At 39.1% G+C, this 24,391-nt stretch overlaps 1 long non-coding RNA gene across 1 annotated transcript; it reads right to left on the reverse strand.

Moving 5' to 3' along the window:
• Positions 1 to 12,240: 12,240 nt before the first annotated feature.
• Positions 12,241 to 12,698, reverse strand: LOC148690098 (uncharacterized). Its single transcript, XR_015957588.1, has 2 exons — positions 12,563 to 12,698; positions 12,241 to 12,485 (listed from the first exon to the last, which is right to left on the reverse strand). It is a non-coding gene; the product is annotated as an uncharacterized LOC148690098 (long non-coding RNA).
• Positions 12,699 to 24,391: the final 11,693 nt, after the last annotated feature.

Consider the following 24,391-nt stretch of genomic DNA (forward strand, 5'->3'; position numbering starts at 1 on the left):
AGATATTCATATATTTGCAATCTTAATATGAAAATTTGGAGAGACAAGGATTAGTCACTTTCACATACTTAAAAAATATTTGATAATTGATAATGCTAAGATGTAATTCATGATTGTGGAAGAAACATAGCATATGCAATTAATTGAACTGAGGTGTCGTGCAAAAATAATTGGAATAATACTTAGGTACTCGCTAGTGAGTATTTTACATACTCGTCCAATAGACACGTGTTCTTTGTTTTAAAAGCTCAAAAAAAACATAATGACATATACATTATATTTTAAAAGAATAAAACATGTGTTAATTTATTATTGGACAAAACTAAGAGATGAGTACTCACTAATGAGTACACAAATATTGTACGAATAATTGAATAATTGTATTTTGCTTTCACAGTTTCCTAAATATGTTACAAAATACATGTACAATGACTACATGTCCATTAAAAAGAAGCAGCGGCAGCAATATCCATTACCTTGAATTGGCTTTTGCCTACATGCACAAAGTTTCAAGGGCTCGCAAAATCAACAAGTTAGAGATGAACCAAAGTGGAAAATGGGGCACGTGATACGCACATATTTTATTAGACCATCTTCAATGGTTGGGCTAAAAACCAAATATTTAAGCCTGAAAAATTTTAGCTTTTAGCTCAGAAACAACTTTTTTGCTCCAACCGTTCTGGCCTAAAATTTTAACTCGGGATTATTAAAGAAACTTAGGCTATTTTTTTCTTAAATTAAATTTAAAAAAAAAATATGTAGACTATCTTAAATTAATTTTATGAACAATTTAATCTAAAAAAAATTTAAATTCCGATAAATATTGAAAAATCACTAAATTTTCTACAAAGCAAGCCTTCAACTTTGACCAATCTTTCAACAAAACCTTCTTATTTTGATTTGTGCCAACTGCACCTTCTTCGCTAATAGAAACTCATGCCAAGCATAAAGCAACATCTTCTTCACAGGTCCAATTACGACCTCTAATATGCTCTCTTGCCATGTTGAACAATTTGGAAATGGAAAGAAATGGTAGAAAGATAAATTGGAAGAATTGTAAGAGAAAATTGAGTTTTATGTGGATGTTTGAACAAATACATAGGTATTTATAGAGTTTTTGGGTGAATTTTGAGTTAAATAAATGTTTTTTTAATTATTTTAGCCGTTAGATCTTTTTTTTTACCGTTAGATTTGATTATATTCTATCTCAGCCGTTGAATTCAATGTATTTTAAAATAACATTTTTTTAAAATGAAATTTGAATCTGAACCGTTGGATCAACCAACGGTCCTTAAATGATGGTCGTCGGATGGGGAAAAGAGTCGTTAGGCTCGGGGGAAATGGCTGACAGGGCCTTGACAGTGGGCCCCCACTGTTGGGGACCCGACTTCTCTGCCCTCCCACTTTCCATACACTCCCATCCCCTTCTATTTTGTATGGTAACGGTTAAGTCACGTCAACATTTTATATTGATTTTTTTGTAGAGATAATAAGATAAAAAACAATAGTAATATAAAATATTGATGTGGCTTAACCATGACCGCACAAATAGGAGGGGATGAAAGTGTATGGGAACTGGGAGGGCGGTCCCTCTGTTGGGAGCAGATTCGAAGCAGGCCCATGGGTTGCGTCTGCGAGTGGGCGAGCCGAGAGTGGCCCAATTTCAGGCGCGTCCATGCGGATTGGCGGGGGGGGGAGGGGAATTTGGCCCAACTTTAGCATTTGGCTTTTAGCCCAATGTTTTAACTTGGTTGGAGAGTGTTTTGGGGGTGGGGTGGGGGGGGGGGGCGGGGGATGGGGGTGGAGGGTAGAATTTGAGGGAAATTTTGGCTTTTAGCCCACCATTGGAGTTGAAAAAACTATAACTTGAAGAAAGATATTCATATATTTGCAATCTTAATATGGACAACGTCATTACCAGCGAAGAAATTAACAGCAGAAATAACAAAAATTAATTAGCAATTTAAATGCTAGCATAACATAACACCTAAACTTATTAATTAAAAAGAAATGACAAAAAATACAGAAAGAGCCTTAAACAGTACCAATAAACGCTGACTAACCTTTGACAAGTTACCAATTTGACAAGGGCTTATTTGCTTTCTCCAGCTTCAAAATAATATCCAAAACAATTACTTTTTTGCATCATCAGCATCAGCAAGAGTTGCAGCGGATGAAGAAGAATAAGAAGAAGAAGAGGCCATATCCATATCCTCTAGTTTTCAGATCCAGGAAGTAGTAGTTGTAGAGAGATTACTTAGCCACCAATTTCTTTACGCGTATTGCGTTCACTTTTGAATTTTCCCAATTAGTTAGTCACCAATTTCTTTCAAGGAATTTCTTTTGAGACCATCTCCAACCCTGGCTTATAACCTATTTTTCTCCCTTTATTCCCTCCCTCCCTCTCCCCCCCCCCCCCCCCCCCCCACAAAAAAATCCAACCTAACCCAAGTGAAAAATTAGACCTAAAACAAAGCTAGAAATAGCCCAAGATTTAGCCTAGAAAATAGTGTGGGCATCCCCAGCGGGATCCCACCCACATGGGTATATCCCCCAGGATTTATTGAATTAACGGCTAAGATCAAATATAATCAAATCTAACAATTAAAAAAAGATATAACTGCCCAAATTTAAATCTAATGGCTAAAATAATTAAAAAACATATTTAACTCAAAATTCACCCAAATGTAGTAATTTTTCAATATTTATCGGAATCTAAATATTTTAAGGTTAAAATGTTCATAAAATTAAATTAGGATAGTGTACATAATTTTTTTTTTTAAAATTTACTTAAAAGAAAAAATTAGCCTAAATTTATTCTTTCATAATTTCGGGCTAAAAAATTTAGATCATAAGGGTTGGATGACACACCCCGACTTGGAATGTCCACTAAGACCTCGAATCAAGTTGTGCTGGCCGACACCTGGAAGGTGATGAAGTCATAAAGTGTGATAATGTATAAAATGTGAATAAATTAAAAACCTAAAAGTGCTTAAGTACACGAGTGCGCGATGAGCAGGTATGAACCCATTTCACGCGTGATACAGAGCATAGGTATAGTACAATAAGGTAAGATAATAATTATATCATCATAAGAAGACATCTGTACTGAAAAGTGCCACGAATCTTCATTGATATGGAACTCTGCTGCTAGAACCTGGAGGGGTGCAAAATAGAAAATGTGAGTGAGTGAAACAAAACTTTTCAAATCAATTTCAATTATCAAAGGCAGTAACCCCTCGCCGTAATACCTGTATAATTTCTCAAAAAATAACAAGCATGACTATAAGTCAAAACCATAACCAAAATAATAGTCTAACAGCTATGATGTGTCAAATATCTCAACAAGAATAAGCAACCCAGGTGAAATAAATCAATATGAAATGGTATGTCAGCTGGATCCACCTATTGTGGCCTATACGGCTGAACCAATAGCTCTTCAACATGCTAGCCAATAGCTCTTCAACATGCTAGCCAATAGCTAAATAACATGCTAGCCAATAACTCATCAACATGCTAACTAATAGCTCATCAACATGCTAGCCAATAGCTTAATAACATGCTAGTCAATAGCTCATCAACATGCTAGCCAATAGCTCAATAACATGCTAGCCAATAGCACAATAACATGTTAGTCAATAGCTCATCAACATGCTAGCCAATAGCTCAATAGCATGTTAGTCAATAGCTCATCAACATGCTAGCCAATAGCTCAATAACGTGCTAGCCAATAGCTCAATAACGTGTTAGTCAATAGCTCATCAACAGGCTAGCTAATAGCTCATCAACATGCTAGCTAATAGCTCAATAACTTGCTTGCCAATAGCTTATCAACATGCTAGCCAATAGCTCAATAAGTATACCTGCACATGAGTCGGAACCACCTAAAGTGGTCTGTATGACAGGACTGAGTGTAAACAACTACGCTCAAGTGCTACGATCACGTGAAGACTGTGCGAATAATTGCAGGTCACCTATGAGTCGGAACCACCTATTGTGGTCTGTAGGACAGGACTGTGCACCTACCTTGGATCCAAGGTGAGCGTAAGGTGCGGGAGGTGAACATCACATGAAGGACTGTGCCCTGACCACGGGTGGGAACACTAACACCGGGGTGCAGGTTTATGAGCTCTCAATGCATCTAATATAACATGTACTACTCATGGGCACGACAAGGTCGGAGTTGCCTAGAACATAAATGTAGTCATGCCATAATTCCATCATTTCAACTAATACCATAAACTCAGCTGAACTTACCTGTGTGTCCTGCGTTCACCTTTGCACTTCAAAGCAGTCACAATAATTATGTGCAGATAATATACATTTGGATATGCCATGACGCAATCTAATACTCAACCATAACATAGTGTTTCCAAATATATATATACAACATGGCGTGAAATGCATAATTTATAACGCCCCACTTCCAAACTATTTATTTTTGGGAATAATTATCGGTGATAAGTCCAACCAGACACTAGTTTAATTAACTATCATTACTTATGTTTCCTTACTTTAATTTCTTGATTCTTCACACATTGATTTATGACCAACATTTAACCACCAAATCATAAGGTTAAATCTCACATTTTCCACCAATGTCCCTCACATTGCCCAATTCCCCAAACAAGGCTATTGTCTCAATTATTTAGTCGCATTTATTATATGGCTGCATCTAACGTCTCGTTAGACTGCCTAAGTACCCTAAACAGGGATCAAGCCATTCGTAGTTCGTACTAGTTCTCCAAAGCATTCACAGAAAATTATATGAAATATTCAATTTATAAACGCTTGTGGAGATGTCAATCTTATATATATATATGATAGAAGGGAAGAGACCCACTCACCTTAGGTCCGCGCTACAACTCCCAAGCACGAATATTAAGACGTCAAGCACAAATATCGAGATGTCACAAACGATCCTCACCTAGAACAATTATTCAGTCACGTCTCCGAACTCTTATCCATAGAACCCATAGTTTACATAAAACACATCCCGAGGATGTTTTAGAATGATTTGAGATCCATCGACCAAAAGTCAACCTTCGGTCAAAGATCAAAGGTAGGGTCTACAACCCTACGTAACTCAATCAGGAAGATCCGCATCTCGGATTTCCGATCCAAAACTTCTAAAGATCCACATTAAACTTCTAGAACATAATACTAAAGTTTCATTACGATTCAACGGTTGGATCTCCACCAATTGCCAATTCAAGTGGCGATCAACGTTTTATTTTACGAACTTACAAATCCAATTTGGGAAGATCCGTACATCATATTTCTAATCCGTAAGTTTCTAATATCCTTAAATATTACATACCATAATGTATTAAAATTTGGTGACGATCCAATGGTCGGATCGTCAATTCATGCAAGGACCTCTTAATGGCCAACCTGGTGGTCAACTATGAAACTATATTAAACATCATAATTTCACTAAACGGATGTCAAATTTGGAATCAGGGCTTCAAAATTAGCCTAGGAATGTCAGGTGGAGTCTCGGCCCACGCACCGCCACGGTTCACCGAAAATTTCCACTATTTCTAAAAATTCTCAAATTTCACAGAAATGAAGATCTCAAAGAGATGAACAACTTTCATACCTGTCACGAAGTCCAAAAGTGGACAGAAGATGGTCAATTTTGCCCAATAAGCCTGCGGGTGCCTAAAACTTCCCAGTGTCGATTCGTCGTCTACGGTGGTCCAACGGGGTCAAGGTTGGTTGGGTTTTGCTCCTGGAATGATGGGCTACAAAGCCCAAGTGGTGGCATTGGCCATCACTTTGCCGTTTTGCGGGAAAAATAAAAAAGGGTAGCCGGAGCATCTTGAGAACCGTTAACTTCCGTGGCCTCAAACCGCCACATACAGAGGTTAATCAAGGTGGTTCTTGGGTGGATTTTGTAGAGGGGAATGAGAGCTTCAAGATGGCAGTGGTGGCGTCGAGAAATTCCACCGAAGTTACCCGGAATCAGCCTTGGAAGTTGGGTGGTCGTCGTTGTTGTGTGCACGGGAAAGCTGGGAGTTTTCTTCCCCTTAATTATTTTATTTTTTTTTTCCCATCTGATTTCTGATTGGGCTGCTGCCCTTTTTCTACCTTTTATCTAATTGGTCCTCCTTAACCAATTAACTAACTTTAAATAACCAACTTCAAACGTTCGTAACTATACCGTTATAATCCGGACTCGCAAACGGCTTTCACTTATGTGTTCTACCAACGAGTACTACTTAAATACGCTAAAAGAATAAGTCATACGTTTATCTAAACGTTGGTTAATGGATGTCAAAGTCCTTACCTCTAGGACATTTTCGTCAATTCTCTTGATTAAAATAAATAAAAACGTAAAATTAAGGACGTGTTGTCACATTGGAGCAGAAAAGTTATTTCTAGGTTAAAACCTAAATTTTCTAGACTAAAAATTTTAGGTTTTAGGCCAAGGGTTGAAGATGATGGTATGAGGACATTTTAATTATTTTCACATAAAAAAGTGCATTTCACACAACAAAATTTTGGAGGGCAAAGTGGAACTCTCCATAGCTTTTTTGGGCCCGGAAAGAATAGATAGTCGTGACTTGTCACTATTTATCCTCCTTTTAAAAGAAAGAAAAAAAAAGAAAAGAAAATACAATTGTTTATCAATGGAGATTGAATAAGATTTGGTATCTGGCTTTCCAAGCACGAGTGACAAATCAAGTCATTGGACTATTAATGAAAAATTCATTAAGTCTCCGAGTCATTTAGTTTGATATCATTATAATGTATTAAAAAAATCATTAAAACTATCAATCTCACCACCATATTATAATAAGAATCAAACTAAATGAGTTTTAATAGTTATTCATTGAAAGGTCATAAGAGAGTCTATAAATCCGCCTGAAATCATGCATCTTGCCCCAAGTAAGCGAGTCATGATCCACCATCTCTCTCTATCTATCTAGGCACTAAACCAAGCAAAAGACAGACAGAGGTAGAATTTGGGAATGAAAAGCAAGCAAGGGAGGAGAAAGTAGTTGCCTGCTGAGACTAGATTAGTTTGAGTTCAGCAATTGTACTAGTTGACCTGACTTACACAAAGGTTACAAAAGTTATATATGCTCTGGACAATCCGACGGAGATGTCGAATAAAAAAAGGGACAAATGAAATTACCCAACTCAGAACCTTACTTTCCCCGTATAAAAATGCAAGGCATTCACACATATGAAGAAAGACAAAATAAGGGCACACCAACATCAGTTCATAACTTTCATTACAATTGACAAGTCACAACTCACCAGTCATCCCTTATGCGCTTTATGTACAAAATTTTTTATTTTCCATCTTACTATATTCAGCTTTAATCAGCAGGTCATCCAATGAAATTTAATCTTGACAATGGCAGCTAACCTACACCTGGTTAGTCACCGTAGCACTCAATTACGTACCAAAATGTACACGAATCTTCAATTAAAGATAAAATCAAACTAAAATATGCATAGCCCTTTGATAAAAATGCATCTGTATATTCTATATATATAAATGTGTAGGTGTGTGATATATAGGAAGTCAATCAACAATTGATGAGCCTGATAAAATGCTCTCTTTATTGGCAAAATGTTTTGAAGTCGAGAAGACCTTACCGGTGAAGTTCGTTAGATAGCATTAATGCAAAGGTTTGTGACCGTTAATAAAAAATCTAAGACAAATACATGTGTTGTTATTGGTTGCGATACAGGTAGGTATTATTGAGCCTCTAAAACTTCACTAGATGAAAGAAAGAGAAACTCAAGATCTCGGCTCATAAATTGTCCATTCGAAGTCAGGAGGCGTAAAAAGAAACGTGAATAATTTGGAAGCTAGAGATAAAAAATTTGTTACATAACCATGAACTTTCGAATGACACGTGTGGACATGTGTGGACATCCTTCTATTGGAGTTTAAAGATAAGCTTGAAAAGTTACCTCTTACTCAAAAAGAGGATACCAAAAGGCAACTTTGTGAATTTCTTAATACTTCTCTTCCCTCAATTCTTGAACCTAATGTTAAATCTCACAAAGGTCATTCAGTAGGGTTTAAAAATAGAAAAGAATCAAGCTACAAAGTGTAGTCCTTTAAAGTTTGAAATAGTGTTTCGACAAAAAAAAAAAAGGTTTGAAATAGTGGAGAAGGCTTAGAAACATGCTCGACAGATATGTCATTATTTATTGATTTGTCTTTTAATATGGTCATGATTATTTATATATACGTATAACTTAATGTTTATTATTTTTAAGTGTGAGCAGCATAATGATTTGCCAAATAAATTTTTTATTAATTATATATGAGTGGTATTACGCCCACCCCATTATCTTATTTTTCTACCCCCTTTTATTTTTTTCACCCACCAAAAATGTTAAAAGAAGAAAACCCACTTTTCTCACCCACCATCATTCCTAAAATAACCTAATGTGATTTCAGCCCTTGACACCCCTACTCAGTTGCAGTGCCACACCAACTCCCAACACCCAACCCAGGTCCCCCAACCATCGGAACACCACCATGGCAGCAAAACTGCCTCACCACCCATCTTCTTGTTCCCTACATAGTCCATATATTTTATTTTTCCTATGAATTTCAAGTATTGCGGATTGCAATGGAATTCAATGAGTGGGTTATGTATTTAAAGTTTTAGAAAGAGAGAAGATTTTTTTTTCTTTTACAGAGATGGTGAACTGACATTAGGAAATGTGCGGTGGGCATAAGGAAATTGGCAATCTGCAGTACATTTTTGTTTTAGTCCTTACATGTCGTTTTACAAGAGGATAAAATTGACATTAATATTTATAATAAAATGTAGGTGGAGAAATAAGACAATGAGGTAGATTCATCAGCACTCTTATATTTATACACTAAAAGAGAAAATGAATTATAACACCGTTCATTCTACAGTGTTCTCCCTTATTTGCCCTCGCACTTTAACACTAATTTCAATTGTGTCCCTGCTGCATATTTTTTTATTTTTTTTTATTCTTCTTTCTCCGTTCTCTCTTTCCTCTAGCTCGATGGTGTCTGCCAGAGAGCCAGAGTCTCTAGCTTCTCTCATTCTCTCTCTAAAATACCCACCCTCTAAAACTCCTTCTCACCTCTCCTCCTCCGAGCCACTTTCTCTATCTAGAACTCACTCGCCACTGCCTTCTCTCTGATGGTTCAATAGGCCGACGATGACTTCTACGATTTTGGCGACAGCCAGTTTTGAGGTTGGTCTTATTAAATAAAATTAATGAATTAAAATGTGTTTAATAATAAATTTAAAATTTAATGTAATAACATCAAATAAGTTATCTATTAAATATAAAAATAAAAATATAATATGAATTTGAATTAAATACACATTAAAGGATTAAAATTAATATTCAATCTAACACTAGGTTTTTATTAAATTTGCAAACTAAATGATATATCATCAATAATAATGATCACGTTTATCAATGCTTAAGTAATAATCGAATCATCAACTTCCATAACATTTAGTTTACAAAATTTTATCTATAAATTTAATCTCCCTAACATTAGAAATTGAACTAAAACACCGTTCATTCTACAGTGTTCTCACTTAACGTTAATTCCGATTGTGTCCGTGCTGTATATATATATATATATATATTTTTTATATTTTCTTATTCTTCTTTCTCCGTTCTCTCTTTCCTCTAGCTCGATGCTCTCCGCCAGAGTCTCTGGTTTCTCTCATTCTCTCTCTAAAATACCCACCCTCTAAAACTCCTTCTCAACTCTCCTCCTCCGAGTCAGTTTCTCTATCTAGAACTCACTCGCCACTGCCTTCTCTCTGATGGTTCAATCGGCCGGCGACGACTTCTACGATTTCGGCGACGGCCAGCCTCGAGGTTGGTCTTAACCAACTCCTCATAAGCTCAGGTACATTCTACACCTATTGCATGTGAATATCTGCCTCAAATTTATGATTTTCAGTTCAAATCCTAACTGCTTCGTTTTCCGACGAATTTACAGAGGCGGCGAGCTCAATTCCGGCCAGGTTCTGTCAAATTAGGTGGTAATAGGCCACTCGAGGCTTGAACCAATGGAGGAGAGGAGTAGTTGTTTTCATGGAAGGAAAAGAGCAGCAGCAGCGGAGGAGGAGTATGTAGAGGCAAATGTGGAGGAGTAGTTGGGGGTCATCAAAGAGAAATGTACTATTCCAATTAACACATAACCATTTGTTAATTGAACCACTGATACGACAGGCTTTGTTTATAAAGATCATGTCTGTGAAATATCAATTTATATGTATGTGATAGTGACCGTCTTAAACTGATATGCTCATGTACATCAGTAATTCGTATTATGTGTTATAGTGGACAACTTGAATCGATCTTTTCTTTATTTGACTTGCTAATTTTTATTTATATTTCAATTGCATATAGTGGAATTCACTCTGTTTTAAATTAAGGGGTATATTGAGGTAATTTTAAGAGGATATATATAAAGCACTCTTTGTAGTAGTGTGCGTTTGGAGTATTTATTAAATATAGCTAAAAATTAACCTTTAAGGTCAAAAATGTTATTTTTTATAAAATCTTTCAAATATATCCAAAATTCCATCTAAATAAACACAAATACCCTCAAATTTAAGAATCAAATAAATTAAAGGCTTTTTAGCCAAAATGATTCGTGATATTGACATAACTCCTTAATCTGGTCCTTAACAATTAATGATAATCAATAGTAGTGTTATTGAATTTGTCCATCGTGAATCATTGTAGTCTTTCTTTGAATTTGTCCATCGTGATCATTTTAGTTTTTTCTTAAAAAATCTATCAATTGCTATATTAGTGCGATGATGTGGCGCAACGTGGGTCTCACAAATACAATCATATAACGATATGTGGATTAACTTTGAAAACTATTTTTATAATTAAAACTAAAAATGATATTAGTAAGAAAAAAGGCATTGAAGGAATGATTAAAACTCTGTTGCCCCCACTAGCGGTAACCGCAGTAGCGCTCAATGTCGGTGATGAGGGGGTCGAAGGGGATAGGGATGTGGTGGTGGAGTGTAGAAGCGAATGTGAAGTTGGACTGTACCTTGAGGTGATAGTAGCTAAAAACCTTTAATTTATTTAATTGTTAAATTTGAGAGTATTTGTGTCTATTTAAGTGAAATTTTGTATATATTTGAAAGTTTTTAAACCTTGATTATTACAAAAAGTTGCTCTACTTCAATCCCCATCGTGTTTTATGTTGAGCTTCTGCCGATACTTTGTTGATTAAAGCACTCTTTATGCATTGATGTCACAAGTTTCAACGAAATAATTTATGACAAGTTCTCCTTCCATTTCAGGTTTGTTACAGACCTGATTTCGTATGCTCGGAGTAATGAACTGAGGATCTTTATTAATCTCGGCATGCTTAAATATATTCATGTATATATATAGATGTAATATGATTATAAGAATATAAACTTTGTAATTTTACTTGCTTCTTGATTATTAGAATATAAACTTTGTTTATATGGTGTTCCAGACAAACACAGCAGTACTGCGCCTACGCTTGAGAAACCTTTTTAATTTGATTGATTTCAGACGTCAGACTTTGTCCATATTGAAATTATCTTTTGAACAGTGAGCAACTAATCTTTTGATAACAAAGAATTTAGCTATAAAATCTAACTTCTATAACCTCTGTTTTCTATAGTATATTTTCACAATATTTTAAACGCCCACAACATCACGTGGAACACGTGAACATCACGTGGTTCTGTGGTTTTGGCCAAGAGATCCCTAATGTTTTATTTAATAGATCTTTCCATGCACATCTTGTAATAAAAGAAGTTTCAGGGACTAATTAAATAGAGAAAATGAGGCGATCAAAGCAAACAATTTACGTCTGATAATAAGAGCCTAAAGTCTAAACAGAATGCATATAGGAAAATAAAAACATTACAAGGCCGTAGAGGCGAAGCTAGAAATTGTTGGGGGAGGGGCGAACTTAAGGAGTGCATGGTTAAAAAAATTACAAACCAACGAGGGATAAAACATCAACTGTTGCTAACTTTCCTTGGCATTAGGGCTGGGTTCGGTTCTAATCGGTTCGGTTTTTTCTCAAAATCGAAACCGAACTGAAATTTCGGTTCGGTTCGGTTCAATTTTTTTTCGGTTTTTTTCGGTTCGGTTTTTTTTCGGTTCGGTTTTTCTCGGTTCGGTTTCAGTTTTTTTCGGTTTTTTTTTTTTTTTTTTTTTCTCCCTCCAAAATTATTAAAAAAAAAAAGGAAATATGAAAGTTCACAATGTATATGAAAACAACTTGCATCCATTTTGTAATAAGTCCTATTTCAACATTAATATACCGCTTGTATCACACGCCATGTAGACTCAAATGGGTATGCCTCTGAAGACCCATGAATAGGATTGTCGTCCAGCAGAACTTCAACACAAGAAAGAGTTGAACTTGCAATAGATTCGAGATTGTATCCTCCTTCTAAAGCCAACACGATTTTTCGTTTGGCAAAACTCATCAACTGAGAGACAATAAAAATATGTCAAACATACAATAATCAAGGCCACATTAATGAGAAAAGAGACACTGTAAAATGACCTTTTTCAACATAACTGCGTATCCATATGGTGTGACACGACAACCCCCTACAGGATCACCAGCAGCTGTTTCAACAAATTTGAAAATTAACAATTATGATACTTAAATAGAAATCAAAGATAAGTACTACTGCAAGTGATGCGAGTATTATACGCGCACAAATTAAACCCTATTTGTGACAATTGTAGTAATGATGTAAGTAGGGATCGTTCTAACCGGGGATTAACTAGGGGTGCTAATCTATTTTGAATTGACTTGAAAACACAAAAACTAAATGTAAATACTCTTAACAAGACTACTATGACTCAGAATGGCTTTGAAAAACTCAAACTGCCTAAAACAATCAAACTGACTCAAATAGAAACTAGAACTTGATTTAGACGAATTTGAAACTGTTTATGACTCCAAAAGCTTAAAGATATAAAAATAAAACAAATACGAATGATTAAGACTCAACGAAATATGGGGGAAATGTGTTTGGAGATATTAAATTAAATGGACAGAATATAATTAAAGGCAAAATGTAAATATGAATGTGATGAAAATATGGATGATGGAATAGCCAAGGGGTTCTTCTCCACACATGTTACACTTGCATACAATATTGATTCTCAGTTGGTCTTTCGATAAGTTGTGAAACTCAACACCCCGGGTTAATTAGGTCCGCTTAAATTAACCGTCAAGTTCTCCTTAAGTCAATGAATTGGATGGGTTAGCGCAACGCAATTCACCACATTCTCCAAAAGTCCTTTACGTGAAAAGCACAATAAAGATACAATCAAAGATCATTAAGCATTATGAAAACTATAAGTGTTGACGAGGCATTCGTTACTATGATGAGCATGAAACTAGTGCCAAGAATTCATTTAACGAGATTGTTTATAAGCAACCTCCACTACTTGTAAATATAAGTTCATAACGATTAGGTGAAATTCACTTATATTCTAGCGTCATATTTATGCATGAAAATTAAGCGCGCATTCTTAATAAACATTCATAAATAAGTTATCAATCAAACGGTTAAACAAATTGAATCCACAACTTATGAAATTCCAACGAAAGTTAATCAATTCATATTGCAAATATAAACATAGTTTCGAATCAACCCCTAGCTAAAGGGGGTTTAGTTCCTCATAAGTTTGAAATCAAAGAAACCCCTAAACATTCCAACAACTCAAACGTGAATTGTATGAACGTTTAGGCACTCTTCTCTTCCATTCTCATACGTACAAAACAAAGAGAATTAAATTTAAACTTTGAAATCAAAGAAACACCTAAACATTCCAACAACTCAAACTTGAATTGTATGAACGTTTAGGCACTCTTTTCTTCCTCGTTGTTGTAGCACAAGGTCTAAGGTGAGCTTTGGGGATTATGGGAAGTGTTTTGGAGGGATGGGAAGTGGTTGGATAGTGGCTGCAATGGAGGAGAAAAACTGCACAGAAATGGAAGGGGATTTGCGGCACAAGGGTTGTGTTTGTGTTATGTGAAGTGTTGTGAATGGAATAATGAGATGTTGAATGAATGAATGCTAGGGTATTTATAGGAGTAGTGGAGGGAACATAGGGCTGTTTGTTTAAGCATGCATGTGCTGGAATGTGGTGGAAAATAGCTAGGAAAGCTGGAAAGGAGGATGAATGCCACGGCAAAGACAGTTTTGTGAATGATGGCAGGTTGTGTGATGGTTTTGTTGTTGGTTAAAGCTTGTGAAAGCATGTGCAATGTGTGGTGGATGAATGAGATTGCATGTGGCTTTATGGTTGAATGATTAAAGGGTGCATGTGGGTGGATATGTGGCTGAAAATGATGAATTAGACAACCTGGAAATGGCAAGGGAAATGCACGGATTAGACTTGTTGTTTGTGTGAAGTGTGTGTGAATGCATGTGAGTGGCTGATTTGTGTGTTGGGAAATCATGTGAATTAAAGGGATGAAGGTGGGTTATGCATGGCATGGGTAGGAGTGGAATGATAACTAGGTTATGATGATGAATGCATGTGGAATTGCAAGGAGCAAAGGTGCAGAAAATGGAAGGGGATGCACGGCATTGGGTAGTGTTGTGTGATTTGTTTTGTGGTTAATGGGAATGTGGTTGAATGATTAAATGGACATGTGGGGTATAATTGCAAAGGGAATGCAAAGTGAATGAATAATGAATGCATGTGCACTGTTTTTGGGAGAAAGGTGGCTGAATGTGCATGTAAATTAGGTTGTGAAAACATGTGGAATGTGGCTGGAATTGATGAGTAATGCACGGCTTTGTTGTTGGTTCTTTGGTGATGAATGCAATGATGAAATGGATGGGAGTGCATGTGGATTAGGTGGTGTAATGATGAAGTGGGAAGTGGAAGAATGTGGTTGGAAATGGCTAAGGGGATGCACGGCTAGGAAGAAGAATGAATGATGTGCATGTGTGTGAATGCATGTGGATTAGGTGGAAAGAGGTGGGTGTGCATGTGAGTTGAAATGCATATGTTTAAATGGTTGAAATGTGTAGATGATTATGAGTATGATAAGTGATAAGTGAATGATATGTTAAGTGATAAATGAATGATATGTGGTGAGTGATAAGTGAATGGAAGTGATAAGTGAATGGTTTTGATAAGTGATAAGTGAGTGGAAGTGATAAGTGATAAATGAATGATATGTTAAGTGATAAATGAATGATATGATAAGTGAATGCTTTAAGTGTTTAAAATAGGGAACAAAGCCCTTCCTTGCATGGCAAGGAAGGGAGACACAAGGAAACACACGACAATGTCCTAAGGTTGCAAAGAATGTTGTTTTTGTGTTCTAAAATGCGTAGGAGTCTTCAATGATGCTTAAACATGAGGTCTTTTAGGATTTAACTTTCCTACTTCAAGTCTTTAATTTCGTCCATCCTCTTGGCTTCAAGCATATGATATCCATTCCAATCTCTAATTTGCTCTAAAAGGCTCCAAAAGGCATCCTTTTGCATACCTTGCCCTTAGAACCTGAAAACACACAAAAGAAGCATAAAGGACTAAAATAACTAGAGAAACATAACGTAAATGCACGAGAACAAGCCATTTAAGTCGCATGAATATACTCCTATCAGCAAGCTAAACTATCCACACAATAAAATGAAAACTCATTCTGCAACCTGCATTAAACAGAGAAAGTTAGCCCACCAACCTGCATCAAATCCTGCAGAGAGCGTAATTAAGTCTGGATTAAACACCTTGGCAACAGGAACCAAAACATGGTCCCAAACTGCAAAATAGTCTGCGTCCCCACACTGGCCATTTTCCCAGGGGACATTAATGTTGTATCCTGCTCCTGGTCCTTCTCCAATCATAGTATAGAAGCCGTCACCATTAGCTGGATAAAAACTTCCAAACTCATGCCTGAAAAAAGCACAACACCATACTGTCATCAGAATTAGGAACTTTGATCTTATGCAAGACAAGTCAACCAAACAAGTTACATACTACAAGCTCCAATGTGATAACTTTTGATACAATGATAGAAGTTAGAAAATTGAAAATTACAGAATCCTTGAAAAGTGTAAATTAAACCTTGTAGGAAACTTAAATTCAAGAAAAGAACAAAGGAATCCCAAGCAGCACATCTTAACAAAACACTACATGATGGAATCTAACTTCAACTTTGTTATGTTAAACATAGGCTTAGAAGATCAAGGAAAAGAACAAGTATCAATTCAAAATTCTGGCATAGCTATGAACCGAGAAGAAGAAAACACGAGGATCCTTCCAGAACATCTTTTGAGTACCGTTACCATGATGCACATCCCATACGGATGCTAAGAAGCATCAAAACTCGTCGAAAACATAATAAACAAAGCTCGTGTCGTCAACCTAAAGCAACATATACAATTTCCTAGTAATGTCAAGAAGCATCAAAACGTTTTATATATTAACAATCACAAAGCACGAAAACTCATAACAAACAAACATAATTTTCCTTCAAATTATGAAATAACAATCACAGATCAAAGAGAAAAATAACCTTTTTCATCATTGATTTATGAATTACTCGCATAATTCACAAAGCAATTAAATCATTTCTAACCAAAATAAAAAACTCAAGAACAAACAAGAAAAATTGATCAACATTTGGACCTAAAACTACTTGAACCGCTCAATTCCATTGGCATAAAACCACAACAACTGAAACTCTGGGCACCAAACTGTAAAAACTAATATAAAAATGGAAAGATGAATAACCTAATAACGAAATCCATCAGATCTAAACAGATAAGCAGGGATCGAATCAGCAATCCAAATAAACAAATCGAAACAAAAATCAAAATACTCAAATCCAAAAACCAGATGCAAAAAAGGGGTGAGATCCGAAGAAAGATCAAGAAAATCCATGGCAAGAACAAGCTGACGGCGAGATCAAAGACTAGCGCTGGCGGCGAGGGCAAGGTGTGAGTCGTGTGACCGTGTGAGAGATTGAGAGAGACAGAGCGAGAGAGAGATGAGGCTCACTGGCTCAGGGCCTCAGGCTGCGCGAGACTGAAGAAGAAGAACTGAAGGCAGGGAAGGCCGGAAGGGAAGTTGGGAACGAGAGAGAAGAGGCTTAAGGGTTAGGGTTACAACAGCGGCTTTAGTTACAGGGAGTCAGGGCAGGGTTTTGCTATTTGTTAAGGCTTAAGGGTTTTGTTAAAAACATTAAAAAATTAAAAATAACCTCACAAATCCTGGAGGCATGAGGGTTCGAACCCATGCCTTCAGCTTGTAAAGTTTCTTTGAAACCAACTTGGCAATAGGTTTTGTTTTGTTATGATTGTATGACTAAACAATTTATAAATATTCAAAAAAATTATATATATCTATCGGTTCGGTTCGGTTTCCGAGCCTCAAAAACCGAAACCGAACCAACCAAATTCGGTTCGATTCGGTTTTGTAGTTTCGGTTCGGTTTTTTTTTCGGTTCGGTTTTTTTCGGCCTCGGTTCGGTTTGGTTTTCGGTTTTTTTCGGTTTTCGGTTTTTTGAACCCACCCCTACTTGGCATGATGTGGGATTTAGGTTGGCAAGGGTCATTTTGGAGATAGTGTCTATGAATTGCTTCATGATAATTAGGTGGATAATCAAGCATTCAACGTCTATGTCCAAGGTCTTATAGTATCGTTTTATTACATAACTGTATAATTGTGACAACCGTCTCGAAACATTTTATCGCAAGTGTGAAAAGACGAAATTGCCCTTGGACGTTTTGTGTGGTTGTGTGGTTTTGTTTGTTGTGATTGGATGCCCAAATTTGGACCACACACTCACACCCTCTATGTCACTCCCGTTGACTCTCTCTCTTTCCTCCCTCTCGGATTTTTTTTGCATTTTCGTACAAGTCGTACGGACATCACCCAAATTAGCCATTTTTCTTCACGGATCGAGGTTTTTGATGTCATATTTGTATTCCTTGTAACCATACGATCTCATCTATACCATTTTTAGGACGTGAAGCCGTCGAAAAACCCGAGAACCATAACCTCCGATTTGAGGTACTGTTCATGCACATGTAAATGTGAAGTTTTTGGAAGATTCTAAGCTTATAGGAAGCTTTAGAACACTCTTACGAAGCTCGAAGAAGAAAAACGAGGTGCTTTGGACGTAGGGAAGTCAAGTTGGCAAGATTGAAATTTTGGCCGGATTATCAAGGGTTCTTTGGCCAGTTCCGGGGATTTGAGGGCTTGAAATTGGTAAGAATGTGTTGTTCTCATCCTAAGCTTCATTTTGGTGACAATTTCATGAATTTTGGTTGAAAATCGAGTGAGATATGAAGCTTTGAATATTTTTCCAGTTTTCGGCGATGGCGTCTGGTTATTCACCGGAGAAGAAAAGAGAATATTCCGTCAAAGTTGACAGAATATTCCTAACAGCAGGTAACAGCATCAGGTTAGTTTTAACGGAATATTCTTTACGGCGTTAACTTTTCTGTTAGGCGTGCCAGGCACGTGGCCGCCCGTGGGGGCGCGTGTGGCCGTGCCTTAGCCAGTGCGTGGCGGCTTTAAATTAACGTTTATATAGTTAATTAGGTGGTTAAGTTATTAGCTAGTTTTTTTTATGCGCTTTAAATTAACGTTTAATAGTTGTTTCGCATATAGGTGAGACCTATCCTCAGGACGAGCGCAGTCAATCGAGGCTTGGGGGCTACGACCCTTCCCTATACCAGTGAGTAGGCTTTTGGTTTTCCGTATATATCTATATACTTGAGATTTTTCCCAGAAAATCGATTTAAATAAAATTAAGTTTGAAATATCATGCCTATTGATTTATACTTAGACTATGAATTATTATGATATGTGCATATTATGCTTTCACGCGGTGGATGCTCAGGTAAATACCAGGTGTGTTGTAGACTGTTTATGTGAATTGATGATTATTTGAGATGTGTTGAGAGCTCATAAACATGCACCTCGGTGTTAGTGCTCCCGCCCAGAGTTAGGGCACAGTCTTTCACGTGATGTTCACCTCCCGCACCTTACACTCATCTTGGATCCAAGTTAGGTGCACAGTCCTGTTGTACAAACCACTATAGGTGGTTCCAACTCGTAGGTGACCCATGATTATTCGCACAATCTTCACGTGATCGTAGCACTTGAGCGTATCTATTACACCCAGTCCTGTTGTACAGGCCACTTTAGGTGGTTCCGACTCGTGTGCAGGTATATTTGTTGAGATGTGGATTTGAGCCGTACAGGTCACATTAGGTGACTCCGGCTAGATGGATGAGCTCTAGATTCAACCATACAAGTGACGTTAGGTGACTCCAGCTAACATATCATTTGCATTGAATTATATCACTTGGCTTACATGTTTTATGCTGAGATATTTAACATGGCATATATGTGGATTTTGCTAATTCGAGAATGGTTTCGATATATGTATGTATTCTATTTTCTAGGAAATTATATAGGTTTTACGGCGAATGGTTACAATCTTTGATAATTGAAATGGTTTTGAAAAGCTTTGTTTTTGTCTACTCACACTTTCTGTTTTGCGCCCATTCAGGTTCTAGTTAGGAGTGCCTTTTTGGTGGCTTGCGAGGAATGCACGGTAGCTCTGACAGATTATCACCATTGTACGATTACCTTTAGTGTTGTGTAATTAGTATTTGTCCTGCTGGACTGCACTTAGGCTACTTATGCTCTGGTTGTGAATTCACACTTATTTCGTCTTGCACCTTTACTTATCTAGTGCTTTAGTTAGTTTGGTTTTTAATTATTCGCATTTATTATATTATTATTGCTTCTCCATTGGGCATATGGCTACGTCATGCTCACGTGACGGCCAACATGCCTTGATTTCGGTCGAGGTGTGTCAGTTTGGTATCAGAGCCTAGGTTTGGCAGTCCTGCATATTTGGTGAATATTGTAATTATTTTGGCGTCTTCTGTTGGAACTATGCTGCCTCGTAGAGAGCCACGTCGTTCAGTTGAGCCTAGTTTCCCCGATATAGCTTAGTTAGGGGAAGCTATAGCTCATGCGATTCAGTCTTCGCTTCGCCTTGCTCAGAGAACTCCTCTGGAGACTATGTATAACTTAAAGTTGGATAAGTTTAAGTGTCACATCCCCGCCCGGGTAGGACCACTTCCCGGGCCCGTTCCACCACCGTAGCACGATATTGTCCTCTTTGGGCTTACCATTCCCTCACGGTTTTGTTTTTGGGAACTCACGAGCAACTTCCCAGTGGGTCACCCATCATGGGATTGCTCTAGCCCTCTTCTCGCTTAACTTCGGAGTTCCTATAGAACCCGAAGCCAGTGAGCTCCTAAAAGGCCTCGTGCTAGGTAGGGATAGGAATATACATTTAAGGATCACTCCCCTGGGCGATGTGGGATGTCACAATCCACCCCCCTTAGAGGCCCGACGTCCTCGTCGGCACACACGTGACTAGGGTTAGGCTATGATACCAAATTGTCACATCCCCGCCCGGGGCGGACCACTTCCCGGGCCCGCTCCACCACCGTAGCACGATATTGTCCGCTTTGGGCTTACCATTCCCTCACGGTTTTGTTTTTGGGAACTCACGAGGCACTTCCCAGTGGGTCACCCATCATGGGATTGTTCTAGCCCTTTTCTCGCTTAACTTCGGAGTTCCTACGGAACCCGAAACCAGTGAACTCCCAAAAGGCCTCGTGCTACGTAGGGATGAGAATATACATTTAAGGATCACCCCCCTGGGCGATGTGGGATGTCACAATCCACCCCCCTTAGGGGCCCGACGTCCTCGTCGGCACACCACGGCCAGGGTTAGGCTCTGATACCAAATGTCACATCCCCGCCTGGGACGGATCACTTTCCGGGCCCGCTCCACCACCGCAGCACGATATTGTCCGCTTTGGGCTTACCATTCCCTCACGGTTTTGTTTTTGGGAACTCACGAGCAACTTCCCAGTGGGTCACCCATCATGGGATTGCTCAAGCCTCCTTCTCGCTTAACTTCGGAGTTCCTACGGAACCCGAAGCCAGTGAGCTCCCAAAAGGCCTCGTGCTAGGTAGGGATGAGAATATACATTTAAGGATCACTCTCCTGGGCGATGTGGGATGTTACAATCCACCCCCTTAGGGGCGGCACACACGCGACCAGGGTTAGGCTCTGATACCAAATTGTCACATCCTGCCCCGGGCGGGACTACTTCCCGGGCCCGCTCCACAACTGTAGCACGATATTGTCCGCTTTGGGCTTACCATTCCCTCACGGTTTTGTTTTTGGGAACTCACGAGCAACTTCCCAGTGGGTCACCCATCATGGGATTGCTCTAGCCTCCTACTCGCTTAACTTCGGAGTTCCTACGGAACCCGAAGCCAGTGAGCTCCCAAAAGGCCTCGTGCTAGGTAGGGATGGGAATACACATTTAAGGATCACTCCCCTGGGCGATGTGGGATGTCACAATCCACCCCCCTTAGAGGCCCGACGTCCTCGTCGGCACACACGTGACTAGGGTTAGGCTCTGATACCAAATTGTCACATCCCCGCCCGGGGCGGACCACTTCCCGGGCCCGCTCCACCACCGTAGCACGATATTGTCCGCTTTGGGCTTACCATTCCCTCACGGTTTTGTTTTTGGGAACTCACGAGCAACTTCCCAGTGGGTCACCCATCATGGGATTGTTCTAGCCCTCTTCTCGCTTAACTTCGGAGTTCCTACGGAACCCGAAACCAGTGAACTCCCAAAAGGCCTCGTGCTACGTAGGGATGAGAATATACATTTAAGGATCACCCCCCTGGGCGATGTGGGATGTCACAATCCACCCCCCTTAGGGGCCCGACGTCCTCGTCGGCACACCACGGCCAGGGTTAGGCTTTGATACCAAATGTCACATCCCCACTTGGGACGGATCACTTTCCGGGCCCGCTCCACCACCGCAGCACGATATTGTCCGTTTTGGGCTACCATTCCCTCACGGTTTTGTTTTTGGGAACTCACGAGCAACTTCCCAGTGGGTCACCCATCATGGGATTGCTCAAGCCTCCTTCTCGCTTAACTTCGGAGTTCCTACGGAACCCGAAGCTAGTGAGCTCCCAAAAGGCCTCATGCTAGGTAGGGATGAGAATATACATTTAAGGATCACTCTCCTGGGCGATGTGGGATGTTACAATCCACCCCCTTAAGGGCGGCACACACGCGACCAGGGTTAGGCTCTGATACCAAATTGTCACATCCCGCCCCGGGCGGGACTACTTCCCGGGCCCGCTCCACAACTGTAGCACGATATTGTCCGCTTTGGGCTTACCATTCCCTCACGATTTTGTTTTTGGGAACTCACGAGCAACTTTCCAGTGGGTCACCCATCATGGGATTGCTCTAGCCTCCTACTCGCTTAACTTCGGAGTTCCTACGGAACCCGAAGCCAGTGAGCTCCCAAAAGGCCTCGTGCTAGGTAGGGATGGGAATATACATTTAAGGATCACTCCCCTGGGCGATGTGGGATGTCACATTGAGGGTTATAAAGGACATGAAGGGGTAGAGCGGTGTCTTGAGCATCTTGAAAAGACTTTTCGAGTGATGCAAAGTTAAAGGAATCTTCCTTCTAAAAGGTGGGTCGAGATGACTATATGGTTCTTAGGAAAAGAACCAGCATCCTGGTGGGAACATGAGGCTTATCATTTGACCCCAGAGGAAATTGCTGACTGGGAAGGGTTTAAACGGTTGTTTCAGAAAATGTTTATTCCCCTTGAGTATATTGATTGCAAGAAGCAAGAATTTACTCAAGTGAGACAGGGGAAGATGACGGCGAATGAGTATTATAGGAGATTCACTGACTTGTCTCATTATCATCCGGATGTTGCTGCTAATCTGGTTGAGATGCTCTGTCGTTTCAGATTTGTTACTAAGAAGAAGTGGCATTCTATGGCGACCACTACTCCTGATGCTTCTTACCAGGAGTTCTATGAGATTTTGTTAAGGATTGAGGATTCAGAGAATATGCCTAGTGAGAGTGAGGAAGAAAAGAAGGACGGCAATCAGAAGAAAGATGATAAAGGTAAATGTCAAGCATCTCAAGGACCTCGCAAGACTCAGAGCTTTAAGCGAAGTGGGGCTAGTTCTAGTTCTTCCAGTGGGGGTTTTAGTGCCATTGGTCAGGGAAGAGGTGGTAGATTTTCTGGGGGTCCTAGATTCTAGAGACAGGGGGATGCTAGTAGAGGAATGGCTCTGTTGTGCCGCAGATGTAACAATAGACATTTTGGAGAGTGTAGGCGGGGCATCAATGGATATTTTACTTGTGGGCAGATAGGACATAGAGCTATAAATTGTCCTCAGAATCAACAGAGGCCCCATCAACCTTCCTTGCCACCACTAGCGCTGATCCAGCAAGTTCCAGGGTATGGTAGTTATGGTCAGAGTGGGTATCCTCAGTATTCTGGAGGTTATACGCCATATCCTCCCATTCCAGCTGGTGGATCTCAGTGGTATTAGGGAGGACAGCCCCAGCAAGTAGAGATTACTTCGAGTAGTGTAGGATCTTCTAGGCAACCTGGTCAGCCAAGTCATGGCCGTGGTGTGCAGGGGCGAAATAATCAAGCTAGCAGAGGTCGTGGAGGACGACAACAAGCCCAGGGACGTGTTAACAATATCTCTCTGCAGGATGCACATAATCATCTGGACTTGATCATGGGTATGTTAAACATTCTTGGTCACTTTGCTAGAGTTTTAATTGATTGTGGTTCTACGCATTCTGTCATTTTTCATACATTTGCTCAAGTGACGCAACCTCATCCTACACCCCTAGGGTATAATTTAGAGTTTGCTATGCCTAAAGGGGAGAGATGTTATGTTGGTTGTGTATATCCAGGATGTCTAGTGATGGTAGAAGATGTAGTTATGCCAACTAATCTTATCCCGTTAGATATTGTTGATTTTGATGTGATTTTGGGCACATATTGATTGCATTATAATCGTGCCAATATAGATTGCTACGGGAAAACAGTTACTTTCCATCATCCTGGATTACCTGTGGTTACTTTTGTGGGTGAGCAGAGTGAGGTGAGGCATGGCGTTATTTCTGCTGTGAGAGCAAAAAGGTTATTATTGAAAGGTTGCCAAGGATATTTAGTACATATGGTGTTGAATGATGTTGCTCCTAGTAGTGTGGAGGATGTGAAAGTATCATGCATTTTCCTGATGTATTCCCTGATGATTTACCTGGATTGCCGCTAAACTGAGATGTGGAATTCACTATTGATTTGTTTCCAGGTACAGATCCTATACTTTGACTCCTTATCGAATGGTTCCTACTGAATTGAGGGAATTGAATATTCAGTTGCAGGAATTAGTTGATAAGGGTTTTATTCAGCCTAGTACTTCACCCTGGGGAGTTCCAGTGTTATTTGTGAGGAA

The sequence above is a fragment of the Pyrus communis genome, chromosome 16 (genome assembly GCF_041283825.1).
Source record: "Pyrus communis isolate YQ-2024b chromosome 16, ASM4128382v1, whole genome shotgun sequence".
Lineage (NCBI taxonomy): Eukaryota > Viridiplantae > Streptophyta > Magnoliopsida > Rosales > Rosaceae > Pyrus > Pyrus communis.